The following is a 25,444-nucleotide window of genomic DNA, read 5'->3' on the forward strand; positions in this document are numbered from 1 at the left end:
TTATCATTTACACACGTATTCTTCACTCCAATTTTACACAGACTAGGGATCAACTCCTGGAGCTCCAGAAGCTTAGGGTCTCCTTCCATAGGTGCCCTGTGGCTAAAGATCTCATACATACTGGGTCCATACACCTCCTCAGTGGCTGTCACGATGGCACATATGCCCACAGCGCTTTTTTGCCATTCTCATTGCAGGAGGTACATAAAACCCTGAAGTCCTTAGATGAGAGAAAGCCTGCAGGTCCTGATCTTCTTGATCCCTGCTTTTTAAAACTGGCAGCTGATTTCATAGCTGAACCACTTACCTACCTGTTCAATCTAACCCTGGAATTTAATGAAATTCCAAAGATCTGGAAATCAGCATTTGTCCTACCACTTTTAAAGGGGACTATCCAACTCTTTGAAATAATTATAGGCCAATCTCAAAGCTGTCACCCCTGGCGAAAATACTTGAAACCCTTTAGTCTATAGTCTATAAAAACTATTTTTATCTGTTCACTAACTCTCTTTTATCAACGTACCAATCGGGCTTCAGAAAGAAGCATAGCACAATTACAGCAGCCATGAAGGTTTTAAATGATATCACTGAAGCCCTTGACAAAAAAACAGCACAGTGTCTCACTTTTTATTGATCTCTAAGGCTTTTGATACAGTTGATCATGCTATACTGAGGCAGAGATTGTCGAGTGTAGGTCTTCCGGAGCATGCCGTTGCATGGTTTGCTAACTATGTGTCTGATAGAATAACTCAATTTGATGGGCTCATGTCTGTTAAATTGTCTGTCTAATGGTGTGCCCCAGGGCTCTGTACTTGGTCCCCTCTCTTATTCACTATTTATATAAGTAATTTAGTCAAAAATGTGCAACTTCACTTTTATGCTGATAATACTGTTATTTATTGTTGTGCCTCATCTCTCACAAAAGCTTTCCAGAACTTGCAAACTGCTTTTTATACTTTTCAACATACCTTGTGTCAATTGAAGCTTATCCTCGATACTGACACCTAAACTAATGGTGTTTGTTTCCTAAGGCAAGAAATAGACCTCTGAACCTTTCACCTATTACTACCTGTCAGGGCAATGAGATTGAGACTGTAACCTCATATAAATATATTGGAATTGAATTGATGATGGCCTCTTTTAAATTGCATATTCAACAACTTACAAAACAATTTGAACCTTTGTTGGGATTTTATTTTAGGAATAAGGCCTGTTTTTCTTTTGAAGCCAGAAGGAGCCTAGTATCAGCTACATTTATGCCTTTACTAGACTATGGGGATATGTTATATATGAATGCTTCCGCACGGAGCATTGAGATCTATTTTAAACTGCAAAACCCTTACGTCCAATGCACTTTATATACAAGGGTTGGCTGACCTTTTCTAGTCAATCGTAGTCACTGGTATACTTTTATTTAAAAAGCCATTTTGGGTTTACTACCATTTTATTTGGGAATTTTTATTGTTCAGAAATGTGGTACTCTTCGTTAGCAGGACTTTATCCTGCTAACTGTTCCAAATGTCCGAACTGAGTTTGGTAAAAGGGCTTTTATGTACTCTTGGAACACCTTACAAAATACTTTTAAATTGGAAGAACTTGTCCCAATTGGTGTTTTTAAATCATTGATGAAGGATTTTGAGACGGATTCCCTGACATGTCAATGTTTTTAATTTGCTGTTTAATGATTTTGAAATACTCTTGTGAATTCTATGGTTTCTTCCTAGGTTACCTGTAGTTGTTCATGTTGTCTGTCTGTAATTGTGTAATGACTTTGTCTGTAATTGTGTAATGACTTGGTGCTGCCTATTTTGGCCAGCACGCTCTTGAAAAAGAGATTTCAAATCTCAATGAGCCCTTCCTGGTTAAATAAATCAAATATGAGTCCTGTGAGGCCATGCAGGTTATGGACACCACACTGGTCCTGGATCCGGAAGTGGCGGGCCAGAAAGGGGCTGAGATAGTTGTATCCCAAGCGGTGCAGCCCATCACACCCAGCACGTATGCTGCTGCAGGAGTGATCATCATGTCCACCGACAACTCCACCGCCACCCCGCCTGCCAGTGTCACGTTCTGGATGTCGGCCATGGTGATCTTGCCGTTCTTGTTGAGCATGGTGGATAGGGCAAACGCCGTGAGGATGGAGGAGCTGAAGCCTATGAAGGTGTGCAGGATGGCCCTGTGCTGATCATCTCCCTTCAGTGTTAGAGCAAAGTTCAAGGAGGGCCAGAACACCCAGAGGAATAAGGTGTCCATAACTGACAGGATGTCTGACTGGTAACTGGTGTACTCCTTGCCGTGGCCCTCGTTCAGATGTGGCCTTTACAGGACAAATGTTACACCCAGGCCGAAATAGCAGGCTAACAGGTGGATGAGGATGGATCCCCCTGCGTCGTTGATCTTCAGGTACTTGAGCACAGCCCATTCATTGACTGAAAACACTAGGATCTCCAGCAGGGCTTTGACTAGGAGCTGCACTAGGCTGGTCTTCCCCAGGACGGCCCCCGAAGGAGATTAGCACCACGGCACAGGTAAACTCTGCATTGATCAGGTTGATGACCCCCAGGTTGATATTCCCATCATGGCTGAACTGGAAGTAGCCCTGCACCAGGATGTCCCACTGGATGGTGAAGGTGGCTGTCAGAAAGTTGAAGACCGTCCCACTGAAGCCGTAGAGGCAAAAGAAGGCCAGAAGGCACCCGAAACCGATTAATATCACCTGAATGTCAGCAAAGAATGGGTAATATCTGTAAAGTGCGTTGTCCATGGGTTTGATCTCATTGTTCTGCAGTTTAGCATCATCGTCATAGCTGACAAAGGCAGCATAGAGGGATAGGAAGAGCACCTCCAGGACCAGGACAGGCATTCTCACCCTCAGATTGGTGGAATGCTTCTTCACGCTGACCGCTGTTTCACAAATATGACCAGCATTACTTTTTCTTGCCATTATATTATCTCTCCCTAGATAAGAAAAGCATAGAAACACTGCTACTTGTACTTTGGCTTTTACAATAAGCCATCTCAGGGTCAGTGTTGGAGAAGCTACTCTATAAAATATATCTACCAATTACTTCACATTGGAAGAAGTTGAGCTACAGTAAAGCTACCCTGAAAATAGATATAAACGCAACATGCAACAATTTCAAAGATTTACAGTTTATATAAGAAAATAAGTCAAATTAAATAAATTCATTAGGCCCTAATCTACGGATTCCACAGGACTGGGACAACAGATATGCATCTGTTGGTCAGATACCTTAAAAAAAGTTAGGGGTGTGTGTCAGAACCAGTCGGTATCTGGTGTGACCACCATTTGCCTCATGCAGATCTCCTTCGCATAGACTTGATCAGGCTGTTGGTTGTGGCCTGTGGAATGTTGTCCCACCCCTCTTCAATGGCTCTGAAAAGTTGCCTGATATTGGCGGGAACTGAAACATGCTGTCATACACGTTGATCCAGAGCATCCCAGATGTGCTCAAGGGGTGACATGTCTGGTATGCAGGCCATGAAAGAACTGGGACATTTTCAGCTTTCAGGAATTGTGTACAGATCCTGGTGACATGGGGCAATGCATTATCAGACTGAAACATGAGGTGATGGCGATGTATGACTGGCACGACAATGGTCCTCAGGATCTCGTCACGGTATCTCTGTGCATTTAAATTGCCATTGATAAAATGCAATTGTGCTCGTTGTCTGTAGCTTATGCCTAACCATACCATAACCTCCCCTGCCAAAATGGGGCACTCTGTCACAACGTTGACATCAGCAAACCGCTCGCCCACACAACACCATACACGTGGTCTGCGGTTGTGAGGCCGGTTGGACACATTGCTAATTACGGTGTAGTTCGGTTCAGCGTAGTTTTAGGTTTTCGCTCCAACCATAAAAATTAGCTGGTTGATAAGATAAATCAGGTTAGTTACAACTGGGGCTGTAGTGAAAACCTACAGGAGGGTAGCACTCCAGGAACAGGGTTGGAGAGCCCTGGACTAGACCTTGTCTGGTGAGTGGCACTTATTTTTTATGTTTTTTGTTGTTGCAGCTAACCAGTGCTCCCGCATGTTGACTCTCTGTACCGGTACCCCCCTGTATATAGTCTCGCTATTGTTATTTTCAGGGGTGGAAAGAGTACTGTAAAATCCTACTCAAGTAGAAGTACTGTTACTTTTAATGAAATTGTAATCAAGTACTGGTGTAAAAAACTACTCAAGTAAAAAGCACATTTAAAAAGTTACTTTTACTCTGAGTACTGTTACTTCTAAAATTTGCTATTTAAAATTTGATGGTTATTTTTACTCTCCTTTTACAATAATGGAAGTTTGAATGCAAGCTTCACAAACAAATGAATATCAAAAACATTTACTTTTCTATATACTACTGTATATTGTGGCGTACAGCAGGTCAGCCACCAGGGGGAGACTCGTCGAGGCCTGGTGACAGACGGAGTATACATCACGAGGCGATGGCTCCATCTGCTGGACGTGCCAGGTTTCGACGGGCTCTCCGGCCAGGACTAATTGGGGTTTGGTGAGTAATCAAGGGCTGATTACTCAAGTCCCATAAAGCTGCCAGAAGGGCAGCACACAGGGGAGAGACTGGGGGAGGAAAGGACTCCTGTATAGTTGGGGACAGTACCAGAGGTAACAGGAGGGAGTTCAGTTTTTGTTTCCCACAGGATACACCAAGACCCGGAGCCCAGAAGACGGTATCCCAGAGAGGGTCTCTTGGGGGAGACCTATTTTCTTTTGGACTTTTATTTTAATAAACACCTTTGAAACTGAGCTAATCCTACTCTGTCCGTGTCTGATCTGTGTAAACGTTTTGACCCAACCCCCTGGTCTGCCACAATATGTAATATTGTTTACATGTAATGCTTGACAGGCTAAATTTTCCATGAAACACCAGAAAATAACCAACAAGATAAAATCCAGCACAGCTGATTTTAATATTAAATCTTCAACTTCACATATACAAATGTTCAAAAGGCATATTTTCTTTGTGGAACTACCTATCGAGCACTTAACTCACTTCACTTCTCTCTGAATTTGCCATTCAGTTTCAGTAGGAGCTGATTTTCTAACTTAATTGAGTCTGCCCTGGCTCGCTTTGCAGTGAAGAGTAGTCCAGCACAGATAAAAAGACGCTCGCAGGCGACAGATGCAGGCAGGTCTGTGTTGAGTTTGAGGGACAACTTCTTTATGTACGGAAACAAATGAAGTAAATCTATTTTGTCCGATGGACTAGCAAGATACCCATCCAGCTCACCTGTACCGTCTGACCGTTTGGTTGTCAGTGATGAGAAGAAATCCTCTTCATCAGATGAATTCTGCCTTAGATGCTCAGTCTCGTCCTGTGTAACTGTGTCAAAATTATTCTTCAGGTACGCCAAACTTGTACATTGGAAACAGCACAAAATTCACATATTCAGTGCTTCAGCAAACTGTTGTATGTGGCTGGCAACACAATCATATTATTGGCATTGCAGTAGCTCTAACACAGACTTACACACTTGTTATTCTCAGATACTGAGATTGATTTGAGTTGTTCAAATGCATTCAGACCTAACACATTCTCTAATGTTGAGTTGAGGCCATGTCTGGCTGTACCCAAACATAGTTATACGCAAAGGTTATTGTCCAGCACCTGTAATGAAACTTAAACAGAAACATAACAAAAAACAATTAAAGAAAAGACTCAAATATATCATATGGACAATGAGGTTAAAACCTTTTGGAGTAAAGAAATCATACCGCCTGTGATGACATCAGCTTTGTCAGTCCAAGACGTCTTGAACTTTGGCAGAAGGATTGCAGCAGCAAAAAGCTGTGGCTCCTCCATCATTTCTCCAAAGAACCTTTGGAGACCGTTCTGAATGGCTCTGATAAATGGTTGGCACATTTGGCAAGATGCTTCCGGCCTTTGAAGTTTTGTTTTTTGAAAGAAATCACTGGCAGCAGCCACCCCATATGCGTGTTGGTCTCGGACTGTAGAATGTTCAAAGCTGCATGTTCAAGGCTTCATCACTTTGCAGTACTCATTCAAGAAGGACGTTTCTGCCGGGCTCAGCCTGAAAGGTAAGGTAAATGTAATACCTCTTAGAATTCTAACATCTCATGGACAATAAATATTACTGTAATAGGAAAACATTACAATGATTCAAAGAATTGCTACTCACATTTTCACTTTTAATTCTTCACACACATTTCTTATGGCATCCTCCCCCTTCTCTTGTATGATACGCGTGATCCTCTCCACAGCCAGGTAAGTTGAGTTCCAACATGTCTGATTTGGACGGATCAACTGCAGATTGCACTCGTTCTCTACAACTTCAGCAGCTAAGGTTGACCGGCCCGTTTCATTCCGCTTGGCATTTGGCAAAAGACGACCCTTTGTAGCCATTACTATTTGTTTCTGCCAACGCAGAACCTGTTGTTGCAATGAGGTTCAGCAGGTGACATGCACACCGTTGATGCTGAGGGAGTTGATATTCTAGGCCACTGTCATTTTCTAGGATGGAATAGGTTTCTTGGTATTCAACCTGCTCTGCTGGCTCTTCAGCATCCGAGTCTCGGTCTGCTGACTCGACTGCCTGGCTCTGCTCACCAAAAACATTGAATGCTTTGATGAAGTTTGATCCACTCTCTGTTGTGGTTCTTACCACTTTCCCCCTGATCCTGTATGCACAATGGATGTCATCGAGGGCATCTGCAAGCACATCAAATGTGTGGGAACCTCTCAATCTCTTGCATGCGAGTGCAGCAGAACGTCTCACCAGAGTTTCTTCATATATCCTTTGATGAGCTGTCCAACAATCAGTGGTGGTGGCAACATAATTTACCCTGCCAAGGTGTGCCATAACTCTCTTCTTCATGTGATTGGCAGCTTCATGTATTCTTGAATGAACAGTAGATCTGGAGATCACTTTACATTGAGGATGCAGGGTGGTTACCAACTATTTAAAAGCTGGTTGTTTGACCAGAGAATAGCTGATGGCCCTCACAGATCAAATTATTGACAAGCTTGTCAACGGTTGCCTGTGAGACGCACCTGGCTCCTCCCACTGCCATTATTTCAGACATCTTTGTTTTCTTGCAAGTTGAAGAGGTGTTTGATAGTTCCTTGGTTCGCTTGTTTGTGGTTGCAGAGGTGAGCATATTGTAGTTTGTCATCTTTAAATGGATGTTTCCTCTGTGGACAAAATTATTGCATCAATATGGGCAAAATGTATATAGCCTGACCAGTTTGGTTTTATACAAATTAACTTAAACCAGCACATAAAGTGCAATCTGTAAGTATTTGGGCAATGACAACATTTTTGTTTTGGCTCTGTAGTCCAGCACATTGGATTTTAAAAGATACAATGACAATGGGGTTAAAGTGCAGACTGTCAGCTATAAGGTGTTTTTATTCATATCAAATGAACCATTTAGAAATTACAGCATGTTTTGAACATTGTCACTGTCCAAATACATACGGATATTGGGGAATATTGTTCTTTCTTTTCCCCAGTTATAAGAACTATAGTTTTACCAAACATGATTTTTGGCTATTATTCGAAACAATGATCCAAACAGATATAGCTAGGTAATAAGCAAGCAAAAAAAGATAATGTACAAACCTAAAAATCCCAGGTCTCAAAATGATTTATTTATTTTATCTTCACAAGTTCATTAATTTCACTTTTAGCTATCCCCAACAACTTACATTATGGGGATGGCTAACGTAAACTCACCCCATTTCGTACAAATGTGCGTAACCGCGACATTCAAACGAGGCTACAAAGAAAACTAATGGGACTGTAGCGACTGTGTTGACTTCAAAATCGGGGGTGTGAACTAGGTTTCTATTAAAGCGTTGATCGACATGGTAATGGCTCTATAGTATTGGAGAAAAGTTTAAAATATTGACCCTCCGTTACATCTTGACGTGTCATGTCGTAACGTACAGCACGCATAAAGCAACTATTTCTGTCTTACAATCTCTCTCCACCAGGTGTAGCACTTCTCTCATCGTTTAAAAACAAGAAATGGACAGTGACGGGGGTAAGGGGGGATACCTTGTCATTTTTTTCGTCATCATTGCATGCGATCATCATTTTCAAAGCCGCTGTTTACTTCTAAGATCACTTTAGCACCGCTCTAAAAACCCGATTCGAATAGGTATGTAATCACACATTATATGAACTCTTTATAGTGTTTTATTTACATTTTAGAGGCGATAAGGTGATAAGTTGGACAGATCGAGTGAAAAAAGCCATTTTCCCACACGACATCTGTCCTTCTCATTACCACGCATTAGTTTCGCTTCCCCACTTTTAAAAAGACCCGACATGGCTCATTGCCTGCTTGAATTATGCAGAAACGGGCAGTGTTTAGGTCATGTAATCGATTTTGTTGGAAAGGGGAGAAATTGTGCTTTACAATGGTATTGACATTACAGTTGATCTGGAAGTATTACGTTTTTGGGGCGCTAAAATAAGGGCAATTGTACGGACCAAGGCGATGTACGAGTTTACGTTAGCTACTAGCCACCATAATGTCAATGCGGTAATAGCCCGCACTACAGTTTATAGTTCCTTCAGCTTAATAAAGACGTTGGTCAGGGTTAGCTTCTAACTAGCTAGCAACAGGATTAGCTAGCTAACGTTAGCATTATGCTACAGATTGAATGCAGCTGGCTAGTAGCAACACTTTGTTAGCTACATTACATAGCCTACACAACAAACGCCATTCATGGCGATAAAATATATTTATAACTTTACTTTTTGTACCACTACATGTTTTCTCAAGTTTGACGCAGAGTTTTTGTAGGCAGCCACCTCCACCATCTTTGGTAAGCAGAGTTTACATTCCATAATTAAACTGATTCCTCTTTTCTGCTTGAGGCTGAAGTGTTCTTTGAGATGCGGCCAGGGATTTCCTTCTTCATGGTCTTCAGAAGATCTGCCACTGGCTCTGTCTGTATTGTGTATTGTCTCCTGAACCTGCTTAATCTCGTTAGGCTCCATTTATTTTTCAAGTTGATTAGGAAACCTTTTTTTTTCATGGCATGTAGCTACCTTTTTTGTACTGTTAGAAAATCCTGCTACCGATCATCATTTGGTTTGCATACACAGCTATGATTGGGCCATTTTGGCGCGATGCGTGAAATTGTATTGGTCCATCTGGTCACGTTACTTGTCACTGACAAACAAGTGAACAGTTCTAGCCGCTACAAAATGCTCACTTTATGTGCTTGCCATGATGATGTGTATCCCTTTTCTAGATTGTACTCTGTGTAACGTGTGGCAGCCCACTTTCCAGCTCCAGATCCCATTCACAGGAATTCTAATCACCTGTTCACAGACCTGCATGTCATCATCCCACACTATTTAGTTCAGTTCCTTGCACCCCATCACTGTGAGGTATTGTTTGTTTTGATAGACACTTTTTCGGAGCACAGGGTTTTCCCCGTCTGTCTCTCCTCCCATCTATGATAGTTTTTGCCTGCCTACCTGCCTCACTCACGACGCCTTTTGCCTATTCCCTGCCTGTACTGTTGCCATTTTTGGACCTACCTTGTATGACCTTCTGCCTGCCCCTGGACCCAGCTACCTGCCTCCTCCTAAAGGAGGAGATTTTCTCAATTTTTTAGTTTGATACAATGTATTGGAAGATTTTTTGTCCCTCTGAAGGCCTAGGTCCTATAGTCACGATTTGCCACTGTGACTACCGCATCTCTGTACCCCACACCTACAATTATCTGTAAGGTCTCAGTCAAAATTTCAAACACAGATTCAACCACAAAGACCAGGGAGGTTTTCCAATTCCTCACAAAGAAGGGCACCAATTGGTAGATTTCAAATGATAGCCATGTGCTCAATAATCAGTTTAAAACTTTTACTTTGATTTATATAACACTGAAGCCTCTGGAGATTCCCAGTTGACAGACACTTTCCCCTCAAGTTTACCAATACAGAAGCTAAACGACAAAGTGAGAATGGATCTTAATAAACCACTTACCTCTTCAGAAATTTTACAAGCCATAAAGTCCTGAAAGAATGGCAAAGCACCGGGACCAGACAGGTTCTCAGCTGAATTTTTTAAAGAGATTTGCTAAACAACTCGTACCGCTTTTAGCCTCAGCCTTCTCCCACCCGTTTGATACCAAATCTCTACCCCAGACTTTTTACCAAGCCACTATATCAATAATTCTAAAGAAAGATAAGGATCCCATTGAGTGTGCCTCCTATAGACCTATTAAGCTATAACATATTGTATAAAACCCTATCACCTCTCCTTGAGACTGCCTTACCTTCTATAATCAACCCCGATCAGACAGGGTTTATTTAAAAACAGGGTTTATTTAAAAACAGACACACTTTTTTTTTGTTTTTTTTGATAAGGCTGTTTAATATTATATATATATATACTCCACCCTCTGCAAACTCAGAAATAGTTATTTCGATGGATGCAGAAAAAACATTTGACCATATAGAATGGGATTATTTATTCCAAGCATTAAAGGGCTTTGGTTTTGGAGATGCATTTATTTAATGGAGTAAATGTAACGATCTTCGTTGGGAGAAAGAGAGGAGGACCAAAGCGCAGCGTGGTAAGTGTTCATGATGAAACTTTAATAGAACAAATTGAACACTGAAATACAAAACAATAAAGTGAACGAACTAAAACCGAAACAGTTCCGTGTGGAACACACAGACACGGAAGACAACCACCCACGAAACCCAGGTGAAAAAAGGCTACCTAAGTATGATTCTCAATCAGAGACAACTAACGACACCTGCCTCTAATTGAGAATCATACCAGGCCAAACAAAAAAACCAACATAGAAAAACGGCGTCCTTGGCGGCGACCCTCGCCGCCGACCTTGTCCTGGCAACCCTACTAAAGGACCCCACTGGACTGAGGAGCGCCTCTGGACTGAGGGGCGTTTCTGGACTGAGGGGCAGCTCCGGACTGAGGGGCAGCTCCGGACTGAGGGGCAGCTCCGGACTGAGGGGCAGCTCCGGACTGAGGGGCAGCTCCGGACTGAGGGGCAGCTCAGGACTGAGGGGCAGCTCAGGACTGAGGGGCAACTCCGGACTGAAGGGCAGCTCCGGACTGACGGGCAGCTCCGGACTGACGGGCAGCTCCGGACTGAGGGGCAGCTCCGGACTGAGGGGCAGCTCCGGACTGAGGGGCAGCTCCGGACTGAGGGGCAGCTCCGGACTGAAGGGCAGCTCTGGACTGAAAGGCAGCTCCTGACTGGCGGGCGGCTCTGAAGTTCCTGACTGGCGGGCGGCTCTGGCAGTTCCTGACTGACGGGCGGCTCTGGCAGCTCCTGACTGACGGGCGGCGCTGGCAGCTCAGGACAGACGGACGGCTCAGGCGGCGCTGGACAGACGGACGGCTCAGGCGGCGCTGGACAGACGGACGGCTCAGGCGGCGCTAGACAGACGGACGGCTCAGGCGGCGCTGGACAGACGGACGGCTCAGGCGGCGCTGGACAGACGGACGGCTCAGGCGGCGCTGGACAGACGGACGGCTCAGGCGGTGCTGGACTGGAGGAAGACTCTGGCAGCGCTGAGCAGGCGGGAGCACCTGTAGTGCGGAGATGGAGAGACAGCCTGGTGCGGGGGGCTGCCACCGGAGGGCTGGTGCGTGGAGGTGGCACCGGATAGACCGGACCGTGAAGGCACACTACAGGTCTCGAGCCCCGAGCCTGCCCAACCCTACCTGGCTGAATGCTCCCCGTAGCCAAGCCAGTGCGGCGCGGTGGAATAGGCCGCACTGGGCTGTGCTGGCGAACCGGGGACACCATACGTAGGGCTGGTGCCATGTACCCCGGCCCGAGGAGACGCACTGGAGACCAGATGCGTTGAGCCGGCTTCATGGCACCTGGCTCGATGCCCACTCTAGTCCAGCCAATAGGAGGCGCTGCTATGTACCGCACCGGGCTATGCCTGCTCACCGGGGACACCGTGCGCCTCACGGCATAACACGGTGCCTGCCCGGTACCTCTCTCTCCACGGTAAGCACGGGGAGCTGGCTCAGGTCTCCTACCTGACTTAGCTATACTCCCCGTGTGCCGCCCCCCAATAATTTCTTGGGGCTGCCTCTCGTGCCTGTTGCGCTGCCGTGTGCGTGTCGCCAACTCCATTCTCCTGTAACCCTCCTCGCACTGCTTCAGAGAATCCCAGGCGGGCTCCGGCACTCTCCCTGGGTCGACCGACCACCTTTCTATTTCGTCCCAAGTTGTCATATAGTCCAGATCACGCTGCTGCCCGATACCACGCTGCTTGGTCCTTTGGTGGTGGGTGGTTCTGTAACGATCTTCGTTGGGAGAAAGAGAGGAGGACCAAAGCTCAGCATGGTAAGTGTTCATGATGAATATTTAATGGAACAAAACTGAACACTGAAATTCAAAACAATAAAGTGAACGAACTAAAACCGAAACAGTTCCGTGTGGAACACACAGACACGGAAGACAACCACCCACGAAACCCAGGTGAAAAAAGGCTACCTAAGTATGATTCTCAATCAGAGACAACTAACGACACCTGCCTCTGATTGAGAATCATACCAGGCCAAACGAAAAAACCAACATAGAAAAACCAACATAGATAACCCACCCAACTCACGCCCTGACCATACTAAAACAAAGAAATAACAAAAGAACTAAGGTCAGAACGTGACAGTCAAATAATATACAAATTTCCACTGGCTTCTGTTCGAAGTAATGCCATCCTTTCTGAATACTTTCCTTTACAACGTTCAACTAGGCAGGGCTGTTCAGTGTCTCCATTACTTTTTCTTTAGCCAAAGAGCCACTAGCCATCGCTCTACGTAGCAGTGAGGTTGTGAAAGGGTGATAAGAGGTCTCAAACACAAAATCTCACTTTAGCTGATTATATACTTTTATTTATCTCTGATCCAATGTTATCTGCACCAATGGTTTTGAATACTCTTGAAACCTTTGGGGAAATATCTGGGTATAAACTGTGTTTCCTATTCTCCCGCATGATGGATCCACCAGTTTGGCTACACTTCCATTCAAAAGAGTCACAAGCAAATTTACGTATCCAGGTGTTTCAGTTACCCGCCATTTGAAAGACTTCCGAAAGGCAAACTTTACAAAGCTACTAGAACATATTAAACTTGACTTTGAGCGTTGGTCTCTTCTCCCCCTTTCACTATCTGGATGCATAAACACTGTGAAAATGAATGTCTTGCCCATGTTTACCCACCTATTTCAATGTGTTTTTGGGGATATTTTTTTCAGCTCATGAAACATGGGACCAGCACTTTACATGTTGCGTTTATTATATTTTATCTATCTATCAATAAAAAAGTGGTCAGATGAAGCGGATGCTAAGCTACAGGACTGTTTTGCTAGCACAGAATGAAATATGTTCAGAGATTCTTCCGATGGCATTGAGGAGTACACCACATCAGTCACTGGCTTCATCAATAAGTGCATCGATGACGTCGTCGATGACGTCGTCCCTACAGTGACTGTACATACATACCCCAACCAGAAGCCATGGATTACAGGCAACATCTGCTCTGAGCTACAGGGTAGAGCTGCCGCTTTCAAGGAGCGGGACCAGGAAGTCTATAAGAAATCCCACTATGCCCTCCGATGAATCATCAAACAGGAAAAGCGTCAATACAGGACTAAGATTGAATCATTCTACTGTACATTGGCTACGACACTTGTTGGATGTGGCAGGGCTTGCAAACTATTACAGACTACAAAGGGAAGCACAGCCGAGAGCTGCCCAGTGACACGAGCCTACCAGACGAGCTAAATTACTTCTATGATCACTTCGAGGCAGGTAACACTGAAACATGCATATGAGAGCATCAGCTGTTCCAGACAACTGTGTGATCACGCTCTCCGTAGCCAATGTGAGTAAGACCTTTAAACAGGTCAACATTCACAAGGTCGCAGGGCCAGACGGATTACCAGGACGTGTACTCAGAGCATGCGCTGACCAACTGTCAAGTGTCTTCACTGACATTTTCAACCTGTCCCTGACTGAGTCTGTAATACCATACCAACACATTCAAGCAGACCACCATAGTCCCTGTGCCCAAGAACACTAAGGTAACCTGCATAAATGACTACTGACGACCTGTAGCACTCACATCTGTAGCCATGAAGTGCTTTGAAAGGCTGGTCATTGCTCACATCAACACCATCATCCCAGAAATCCTAGACCCACTCCAATTTGCATACCGCCCCAACAGATCCACAGATGATGCAATCTCTATTGCACTCCACACTGCCCTTTCCCACCTGGACAAAAGGAAAACCTATGTGAGAATGCTATTCATTGACTACAGCTCAGCATTCAACACCATAGTGCCCTACAAAGCTCATCACTAAGCTAAGAACCCTAGAACTAAACACCCCCTCAGGAGACTGAAAAGATTTGGCATGGGTCCTCAGATCCTCAAAAGGTTTTACAGCTGCACCATCGAGAGCATCCTGACAGGTTGCATCACTGCCTGGTATGGCAACTGCTCGGCCTCCGACCACAAGGCACTAAAGCGGGTAGTGCGTACGGCCCAGTACATCACTGGGGCCAAGCTTCCTGCCATCTAGGACCTCTTACCAGGCGGTGTCAGAGTAAGGCCCTAAAAATTGTCAAAGACTCCAGCCACCCTAGTCATAGACTGTTCTCTCTGCTACCGCACGACAAGCGGTACCGGAGCGCCAAGTCTACGTCCAAGAGGCTTCTGAAACAGCTTTTACCCCCAAGCTATAAGACTCCTGAACATCTAATCAAATGGCTACCCAGACTTTTGCACCCCCCTACGCTGCTGCTACTTTCTGTTATTATCTATGCATAGGCACTTTAATAACTCTATCTACATGTAAATAATTATGTCAATTACCTCGACACCGGTGCCCCCCGCATATTGACACATTGACTCTGTACTGGTACTCCCTGTATATAGCTCCGCTGTTGTTATTTACTGCTGCTCTTTAATTATTTGTTATTCTTATCTCTTACTTTTTGGGGGGGATTTTCTTAAAACTGCATTGTTGGTTAAGGGCTTGTAAGTAATCATTTCACTGTAAGGTCTACACCTGTTGTATTCGGCGCATGTGACAAATAAAATGTGAATTGATTACCCCCAAGCCATAAGACTTCTGAACAGCTAATCAAGTGGCTACCCTGACTATTTGCATTGTCCCCCCCCCCCTTTATGCTGCTGCTACTCTCTGTTATTATCTATGCATAGTCACTTTAACTCTACCTACATGTACATATTACCTCAATTACCTCTACTAACTGGTGCCACCGCACATTGACTCTGTACCGGTACACCCTGTATATAGCCTCGCTATTATTATTTTACTGCTGCCCTTTAATTATTTGTTACTTTTATTTAACATTTTTTACTTAACACTTATTTTTCTTAAAACTGCATTGTTGGTTAAGGGCTTGTAAGTAAGAGTTTCACTGTATGGTATTCTGTTGTATTCGGCGCATGTGACAAATAACATTTGATTTGACCTATCTAGCTATCTATCTATCTATCTATCTATCTATCTATCTATCTATCTATCTATCTATCTATCTATCTATCTATCTATCTATCTATAAAGCAGGCATTGAATATCCCTTTAAGCATAGCAAGGCTATTAATTACACTTTGGATGGTGTATCAATATACCCAGTCACTACAAAGATACAGGCATGCTTCCTAACTCAGTTGTCGGAGAGGAAGGAAACAGCTCAGGGATTTCAGCATGAGGCCAATGGTGACTTTAAAACAGTTACAGAGTTGAATGGCTGTGAGAGGAGAAAACTGAGGATGGATCAACAACATTGTAGTTACTCCACAATACTAACTTAATTGACAGAGTGAAAAGAAGGAAGCTTGTATAGAATAAAAAAATTCCAAAACATGCATCCTGTTTGCAATAAACAAATAAAGTAAAACTGCAAAAGAATGTGGCAAAAAATATAAAGATGAATACAAGGCTTTATGTTTGGGGCAAATCCAACACAACACATCACTCTTCATGTTTTAGCAATGATCAACAACCAACTTGACAGAGCTTGAAGAATTTATTGTACTATATATTCATTCAGCAAACACATGCTCTCAATATAATTAACACAAGTCATCACAACCTAAACTCAAAGAGCACAACTTTCTCCAGGTGCAAACACTAAGCCTCAAAATTGTTAACACACCAATCAGAATTGCAGGATCAATAAATAGGGCCTAGAGGCATGTCCATGTGCTTTGGAACAATGGATCCTTACAGTGCTGAAGTTGCAAGACAATAGCGAGGATGAAGACGAGGACAACAACGACAACAACAACAAAGACAAGTAATCTCAGATGAAAACCGTGCGACCCTAGTTCATCATGTGCTCATACATGGGAGGACTATGAGAGAAGCTGGACAGCTAGTGCAACCCAACCTAAGCCGTTACACGGTTGCATCCATTGTCCATACTTTCAGAAAGGAAAACAGGTCATTTGCCTTGTTGTTACTGTGATCCATGTAATGTTGTAGTGCATATACACTGAATCTCCACTTTGTTCTCAGTGTAGTTTTTACCACAGTAAAGGATGACCACAGGTCAGTAATGGTCAAATTTCATTTTTGCAGAACTAAGAGGCGGCCATCAATTGGAGGTGGGCGGAGACTTCTCACAGCTGAGCAGGAGACTGCCCTAGTGAATATGGTAATTGCCAATACTGCCATCCGTTTGAGGGAAATTCAAACCCAAATAGTTGAAGACCAGGTAATCTTCCAAGGAATTGACAGCATCAGCATTTCCACCATTGACCAGATCATTCAGAAGAACCACATAAGGACAAAGCAGCTATACCGTGTGCCTTTTGAAAGGAATTCAATCAGAGTTCAGGCGCAACGACTCCAATATGTGCAGGTAATTGCTATAATGCACAGCATTTTTACAGTATGTAGAGTATGGCCCATCTCTCCAGCATATCAATACAGTACTGTGTACTGCAGTTACTGTAACACATTACTATAAATCTTTCATTCCAGTACAGTAGTACACTACAGTACTGTATTTGTGGTACAGTAAAATGTGTGTTTTCTTTACTTCTGTAGATACTATTTGAACTGGATGCCATGGTTGACCCACTGTAGTACGTCTTCATCGACGAGGCAGGGTTCAACCTAACAAAAAGGCGCGAAAGGGGGCGCAACATCATTGGTCACAGTGCCATCATACAAGTTCCTGGCCAGAGGGGAGGCAACGTCACCCTATGTGCAGCCATCAGCAATCGTGGCGTCCTCCACCGCCATGTCAAAGTGAGTCCATACAACACGGCACAACTCCTTCAATTTCTAGATCCGCTACACAATAACATTCTTCAACAGGAAGGGGAGCCAGGGCAACCAGAGCAAGCCCAATATGTTGTCATTTGGGATAACATGAGTTTCCATCGGGCTGCTCTGGTTCGCGACTGGTTCAATGACCACCCCAGGTTCACCGTTCTTTTTTTGCCAGCATATTCCCCATTTCTGAATCTGATTGAGGAATGTTTTCTCAGCATGCCGGTGGAAAGTGTATGACTGCAACCCCTACGCACAGCAAAACCTCCTGGAGGCAATGGTGGATGCCTGTGGTGATGTGCCAGTGGAGTCTATCCAGAGTTTTCTAAGGCATTTTTCCCACGCTGTCTGGTAAGAGCAAACATAATGTGTGATGTTGATGGCCTGACCTGAGACAAGATGATGAGAACGCTGATGCTGAGTAACCTGTACAGTTGCTGCATTTGGAAATAAAGCTTTTGGAAATGTGGTATTTTACTGTGCATGGACTCTTCCTTGCATGTTTTGTCAGTGTGACATTTCAAAGGTCAGGTTTTTGACCAAAACAGCATATACAGTAGTATTCCCTCATCCACTCATGTAAGAGGTATTTATTACAGTGCTGTTTTGAATTTCTCTCGCCAGGGTGTTCCTGAAAGGGTTATCTGGATAGTCAGTGCTGTGATTTTACAAAGTTCCAAATTATTTATCTGAAAACCTATTCTAAACATTTTGATAGCAGTGTTTTGAATGAATCCCTTCACTGTGTAGCAAACAGTCATGTAGTCTGTGTTTTTGACAGCTTGTGTGTGTTGTCTGAGGGCAAAGTTAGATGTTTGTGCCGGGTGTGAGTTTTTAAAATTGTGTGTGAAGATTTGAGAAAATGGTGAGTTGTTCCAGGAATTGTTTCTAAGCAATTGAGAAACTGTAATCCATTTTGAATTCAGGCTGTAACAACAATGTGCAATAAGTCAAGGGGTATAAATACTTTCTGAAGGCACTGTAGTTTAATTACTCGCTGAATTACATGTAGTGGAACTTCTCCTCACAATCAGCATCTTTGTTGCAAATTTACAACACAAGCTCCAATAAAATGATATCCTATCATGAGAACAGTGTATACACCTGACTTCAGGATGATCGTTGAACTCCAGAGAAGACGGGTCTCGTTGTTGGATCTCAGTGTATGTGTGAGAGAGAATATAGTAGACGGCATGTGTCAAAGTGATTGATCATCTATTTTTAGTGTCATGTGTTTATGCCCTTTTATGGTCATATCCTGTCCCGTGAGCGCTTATGTAACATGATAGTGCAGCTGTTCCTTTGAAGTAAAGCAAATGTTTGCAATAAAAATGTCCTGGTGATTGATGTGTAGTGACCTTGTTGAATGTGTTTGAACATCTGAAACAGTAGGGAATTTTTGTAGTGAAGGTCTGCCTGAATATAAGTAAGTGTAAGACTTGTCCTATGACAAAACTACAGAAAACATGTCTCCTAGACCAATTCTAGGTGCATTGTGATTTACCTTCAATGAATGACATCTCTGTCTCTCTACCCCCTTGGGGTGTGTGTGACGCCTGGTTGCATGGGTGTTGTCAGGTTACAATCTGTGGGGTTACAAGCAGAGTTTGTGTCGGGGGGCTAGGGTCAGTCTGTTATATCTGGAGTATTTCTCCTGTCTCATCCGGTGTCCTGTGTGAATTTAAGTATGCTCCCTCTAATTCTCTCTTTTCTTTCTCTCTCCTCTCTCGGAGGACCTGAGCCCTAGGACCATGCCTCAGGACTACCTGGCCTGATGACTCCTTGCTGTCCCCAGTCCACCTGGTCATGCTGCTGCTCCAGTTTCAGCTGTTTTGCCTGTGGCTATGGAACCCTGACCTGTTCACTGGACATGCTACCTTGTCTCGGACCTGCTGTTTTGGACTCTCTCCTACCGCACCTGGTGTCTCTAACTCTGAATGATCGGCTATGAAAAGCCAACTGACATTTACTCCTGAGGTGCTGTCCTGTTGCACCCTCTACAACCACTGTGATTATTATCTGACCCTGCTGGTCATTTATGAACGTTTGAACATCTTGGCCATGTTCTGTTATAATCTCCACCCGGCACAGCCAGAAGAGGACTGGCCACCGCTCATAGCCTGGTTCCTCTCTAGGTTTCTTCCTAGGTTCTGGCCTTTCTAGGGAGTTTTTCCTAGCCACCGTGCTTCTACATCTGCATTGCTTGCTGTTTGGGGTTTTAGGCTGGGTTTCTGTACAGCTCTTTGTGAGATCGGCTGATGTAAAAAGGACTTTATAAATACATTTGATTCATTGATTCATTGCCAGTAGTCATGTTAAGTTTTTCAATGTTTTATTGGTGGAGTTTATGGATTTGCATGTGGCTGTGCATTATATGATGCCTGAAAAAGAAAGAGGATCTGATCATGCCTATTAGTATTCTTGATCCAAAAAGGCACATCTGTTTGCATTGCTGGTAGTGTATCAGCATGGTATGAGACAACATAAATAATACAATTTAAGTGAGAACAAAAAGAAACAGTATTATCCTAAATTGAGACATGAATAAAAATTGTTATCACATCAACAACAAAATATTTCAGAATGTACCTTCTCAGTATAGAATGACATGTACACAGTTTATATTACAACTTTTTGTGTTTTGTCTTAATGGTTGTTCTTTAGTAAATAGGAAACTCAACAGTGCGTTAGCCCGAGAAACATTAACTAGATAGTTGTTTTATGTTTGTGAAACCTTGAAATGTACACAGTGAGAAGTGATTTTGTAACATCAGTTTTGAATGGGTAATTGTATCAAATATATATCATTGTATGTTTGAATTAGTTCTCATATAAAATCATTTCATCACTGCCTTGTAAACCCATTTTTGTAAGTTGGAGATACTCTACATGATTGTCTGGGGATGCTGTACAGATTTGAGCACTTGACAAGACGTTGACATTTCTGGGTATGTCTCACCTGTAACATAATACAGACTATGATAATAATACTATTGTTATATTATTTTTTATAATAATACAAATCTGTCAATCAACCAAATGTATTTCTTAAAACCCCTTTTAGCATCAGCAGTTGTCACAAAGTGTTTTACAGATACCCAGTCTAAAAATCTAAGACCCATCAATGCATAAAGCAAAGCATCTAGGAAACACGTCCTAGAAGTTATAAACCTAGGATTAAAATTAGAGAGGAACCATGCTCCGAGGGCTCTGCTGAGAGGACATTTAAGAGTACATGAGCTCCTTATTGTTATTCAAGATGTTCCAACATCCGTAGATGACCATCAGGGTCAGATAATAACCAGGGTGGCTATAGAGTGGGCAAACACTCAGTGGTCAATGTCATGTCTTTTGTCTTTTTCATAGCCAGAGAGTGAGAGAGAGGATATATTACATACAGTTATGTCATTGTCTTTCATACCTGTTGTAAAACATTGAAACGTTGTTAAATATTTGTTACTCTGGCATACACTACCATTCAAAAGTTTGCGGTCACTTAGAAATGTTCTTGTTTTTGAAAGAAAAGCATTTTTTTGGTCCATTAAAATAACATCAAATTGATCAGAAATACAGTGTAGACATTGATAAATGTATTGTTTGTTTTTAATATTAATAAAAATAAAAAATAAACAGAAAGGCTTAAGTATTCAGACCCTTTGCTATGACACTCAAAATTGAGCTCAGGTGCATCCTGTTTCCGTTGATCATCCTTGAGATGGTTCTATAACTTGATTGGAGTCCACCTGTGGTAAATTAAATTGATTGGACACGATTTGGAAAGGCACACACCTGTCTATATAAGGTCTCATAGTTGACAGTGCATGTCAGAGCAAAAACCAAGCCATGAAGTCGAAGGAATTGTCTGTAGAGGTCTGAGACAAGATTGTGTCGAAGCACAGATCTGGGGAAGGGTACAAAGAATGTCCCCAATAACACAGTGGCCTCCATCATTCTTAAATGGAAGACGTTTGGAACCACCAAGACTCTTCCTAGAGCTGGTCACCTGGCAAACTGAGCAATCAGGGGAGAAGGGCCTTGGTCAGGGAGGTGACCAAGAACTAGATGGTCAGTCTGACAGAGCTCCAGAGTTCCTCTGTGGAGATGGGAAAACCTTCTCTACAGCGCTCCATCAATCAGTCCTTTACGGTAGAGTGGGTAGACGGAAGCCACTCCTCAGTAAAAGGCTCATGACTGTCACATCTGGAGGAAACCTGGCACCATCCCTACGGTGAAGCATGTTGGTGGCAGCATCATGTTGTGGGGATGTTTTTCAGCGGCAGACAGGATCGAGGGAAAGATGAACGGAGCCAAGTACAGAGAGATCCGTGATGAAAACCTGTTCCAGAGCACTAAGGAGCTCAGACTGGGGCGAAGGTTCACGTTCCAACAGGACAACGACCCTAAGAACACAGCCAAGACAACGAATTAGTGGCTTTGGGACAAGTCTCTGAATGTCCTTGATTGGCTCAGCCAGAACACAGACTTGAATCCAATTGAACATCTCTGGAGAAACCTGAAAATAGCTGTGCAGCGACGCTCCCCATACAACCTGACAGAGCTTGAGAAGATCTGCAGAGAAGAATGGGAGAAACTCCCCAAATACAGGTGTGCCAAGCCTTTAGCATCATACCCAAGAAGACTCGAGGCTGTAATTGCTGCCAAAGGTGCTTCAACAAAGTACTGAGTAAATGGTCTGAATACTTATGTAAATATGATATTTCCGGCGTTTTCGAAAAACCTGTTTTCATGGGGCATCGTGTGTAGATTGGTGAGGGGAAAAACTATTTCATCCATTTTAGAATAATGCTGTAACGTAACAAAATGTGGGAAAAAGTCAAGGGGTCTGAATTCTTTCCGAATGCACGATAGATAGATAGCGGAAAAAATATAAACGCAACATGTAAATTGTTGGTCCCATGTTTCATGAGCTGAAATAAAAGATCCCAGAAATTTTCTATCATGATTTGTGCACACATTTTTTTACATCCCTGTAGGTGAGCATTTCTCATTTTCCAAGATAATCAATCCACCTGACGGGTGTGGCGTATCAAGAAGCTGATTAAACAACATGATCATTACACAGGTGCACCTTGTGCTTGGGACAATAAAAGGCCTCTCTAAAATGTGCAGGTTTGTCACACAACACAATGCCACAGATGTCTCAAGTTTTAAGGAGCGTGCAATTGGTATGCTGACTGCAGGAATGTCCACCGGAGCTGTTGCCAGATAATGGAATGCTCATTTCTCTACCATAAGCTTCCTCCAACCGCAGACCACATGTAACCATGCCAGCCCCGTAACCTCGACATCCTGCTTCTTCACCTGCGGGATCGTCTGAAACCAGCCATCCGAACAGCTGATGAAACTGAGGAGAATTTCTATCTGTAATAAAGCTCTTTTGTGGTGAAAAACAAATTCTGATTGGCTGGTCCTGCCTCCCCAGTGGCTGGGCCTATAACCTCCCAGGTCCACCCATGACTGCACCCCTACCCAGTCATGTAAAATCCATAGATTAGGGCCTAATGAATTTATTTAAATTGACTGATTTCCTTAAATGAACTGTAACTCAGTAAAATCATTGAAATCGTTGAAATCGTTTCATGTTCGTTTATATTTTTGTTCAGTATATATGGCCTAACATAGAGGCAGAGTAGAATCCTAGCAGATTGAATAGAGATTAACCCAAATGATGGCAAAGGCTTTGTGCTGAATTCAAGTAGCCACCAAACTGGAAAATCGTTAAAGACTCCAACCACTCAAGCCTTAAACTGTTCTCTCTTCTTCCTCACGGCAAGCGGTACCAGAGCTCCAAGTCTGACACCAACTGGCTCCTGAACAGCTTCTATCCCCATGCCATAAGACTGCTAAATAGCTAACAAAATGCCTACACTGACTATCTAAGTTGACCTGTAATTTATTATACACTTATTATACACTATACACGTATGCACTGTCTCTACACACACTAACACTCCAACACACACAGACACACACAAACACTCACTCTATCATTTGCTCACACACACACACACACACACACACATACATGTATACTCACTCTACACACTCTACACACACGCACGCACGCACGCACGCACGCACGCACGCACGCACGCACGCACGCACACACACACACACACACACACATTCAGTCTCCATATAAGCTGCTGCTATTCTGTTTATCATATGTCCTGATGCCTAGTCACCTTCCCATTATACATACAGTATCTACCTCTATCGATCCAGTTTCCTGCATATTGTAAATATGGCACTGGAACTGACCCTGTATATAGTATGCTTACTTACTTTATCGTGTTCTTCTTATTTCTATTTGATTTTGTTCTACATAGTTTTTGTGTAATACCTTGTTATTGATTACTGCATTGTTGGGTTTAGAGCGTGCAAGAAAGGGATTTCACTGCATGTGACATTAACTTGGAACTTGAAACTAACATGTTAAGGTTTTCCTATCAATCTTCCAAATGTTTCACGATGGTACTGAGCTGTGGACTGAAGAGGCCAACGGACCTTGCGTTCCTAGAGGACACGGTGGTTGACCAAGCTGAGATCTTGGCAAATAGCCTGGACTACGGAGGGACGAACATCCAAATAACGGTTCAATGCTTTGTGTGTAATGCGCCAGCAAGATCCATGGTCAAGAATACCAAATGTTATTCTGGGTACTATGGGTGTGAAAGATGTACCCAAAGAGAGGACTGGTTCAACTGAGTGACATACCAGGAGACAACTAACCTAATCTTGCGCACAGATGCGTCATTCCGCGCTCACACGCAGCCAGAGGACCACCATGGCAACACACCACTGTCTGACCTCCCGGGTGACAAGGTGCTGTGTTTCCCCATCGATTACATGCACCAGCCCTGCCTGGGGTCACCAAGAAACTCCTGATGGCCTGGTGTGGCGGGGAGAAAGGCATGAGAATTTCTGCCGTCCCTGTGCAGGAGGTGAGCAGCAGATTCCTACATTTGAGGTCGTCGATCCCCTCCATCTTTCCTCGCACCCCCAGAGGCCTTGATGAGCTTGAGAGATGAAAGGCAAGAGAGTTCTGTCAGTTTCTCCTGTACATGGTAGAAACTGGTGCTGAAGGGAACATTTTCATGTTTGAAAACCACCTGCAGACAATCAAGAAGATGGTGCTATCTGTGAAGAGACAGAATACCATTTTTATTGCAGTACTACATCTGAAGATGCCTGCTGTGGAGACTAACACACTGACACAAACACAAACAAACATGGTGGCTGACCTAGCTGAGATCTTGACACATGGAAGATGTTCCACTGCCACTAGTGGCACAAACATTTGGTGAGAACACAAAAACCGTATGTCACAGTGCCATGGTAGTGGTCATTGATCTAAGTTATCTTTCAAATCAAATCAAATCACATTTTATTTGTCACATACATATGGTTCGCAGATGTTAATGCGAGTGTGGCGAAATTCTTGTGCTTCTAGTTCCGACCGTGCAGTAATATCTAACAAGTAATCTAACAATTCCCAACAACTACCTAATACACACAAATCTAAAGGGGTGAATGAGAATATGTACATATAAGTGTATGGATGAACGATGGCCGAGCGGCATCGGCAAGGTGCAGTAGGTGGTATAAAATATAGCATACAGTTGAAGTCGGAAGTTTACATACACTTAGGTTGGAGTCATTAAAACTCGTTTTTCAATCACTCCACAAATTTCTTGTTAACAAACTATTGTTTTGGCAAGTCGGTTAGGACATTTACTTTGTGCATGACACAAGTAATTTTTACAACAATTGTTTACAGACAGATTATTTCACTTATAATTCACTGTATCACAATTCCAGTGGGTCAGAAGTTTACATACACTAAGTTGACTGTGCCTTTAAAAAGCTTGGAAAATTCCAGAAAATTATGTCATGGCTTTAGAAGCTTCTGATAGGCTAATTTACATCATTTGAGTCTATTGGAGGTGTACCTGTTGATGTATTTCAAGGCCTACCTTCAAAGTCAGTGCCTCTTTGCTTGACATCATGGGGAAATCAATAGAAATCAGCCAAGACCTCAGAAAAAAATGGTAGGCCTCCACAAGTCTGGTTCATCCTTGGGAGCAATTTCCAAATGCCTGAA

At 43.3% G+C, this 25,444-nt stretch overlaps 1 pseudogene; it reads right to left on the reverse strand.

The window, feature by feature from the left end:
* Window positions 1–1,837: 1,837 nt before the first annotated feature.
* LOC139557969 (ammonium transporter Rh type B pseudogene) lies at window positions 1,838–24,328 on the reverse strand (annotated as a pseudogene).
* Window positions 24,329–25,444: the final 1,116 nt, after the last annotated feature.

The sequence above is a fragment of the Salvelinus alpinus genome, chromosome 28, assembly GCF_045679555.1.
Source record: "Salvelinus alpinus chromosome 28, SLU_Salpinus.1, whole genome shotgun sequence".
In the NCBI taxonomy this organism is placed as follows: domain Eukaryota; kingdom Metazoa; phylum Chordata; class Actinopteri; order Salmoniformes; family Salmonidae; genus Salvelinus; species Salvelinus alpinus.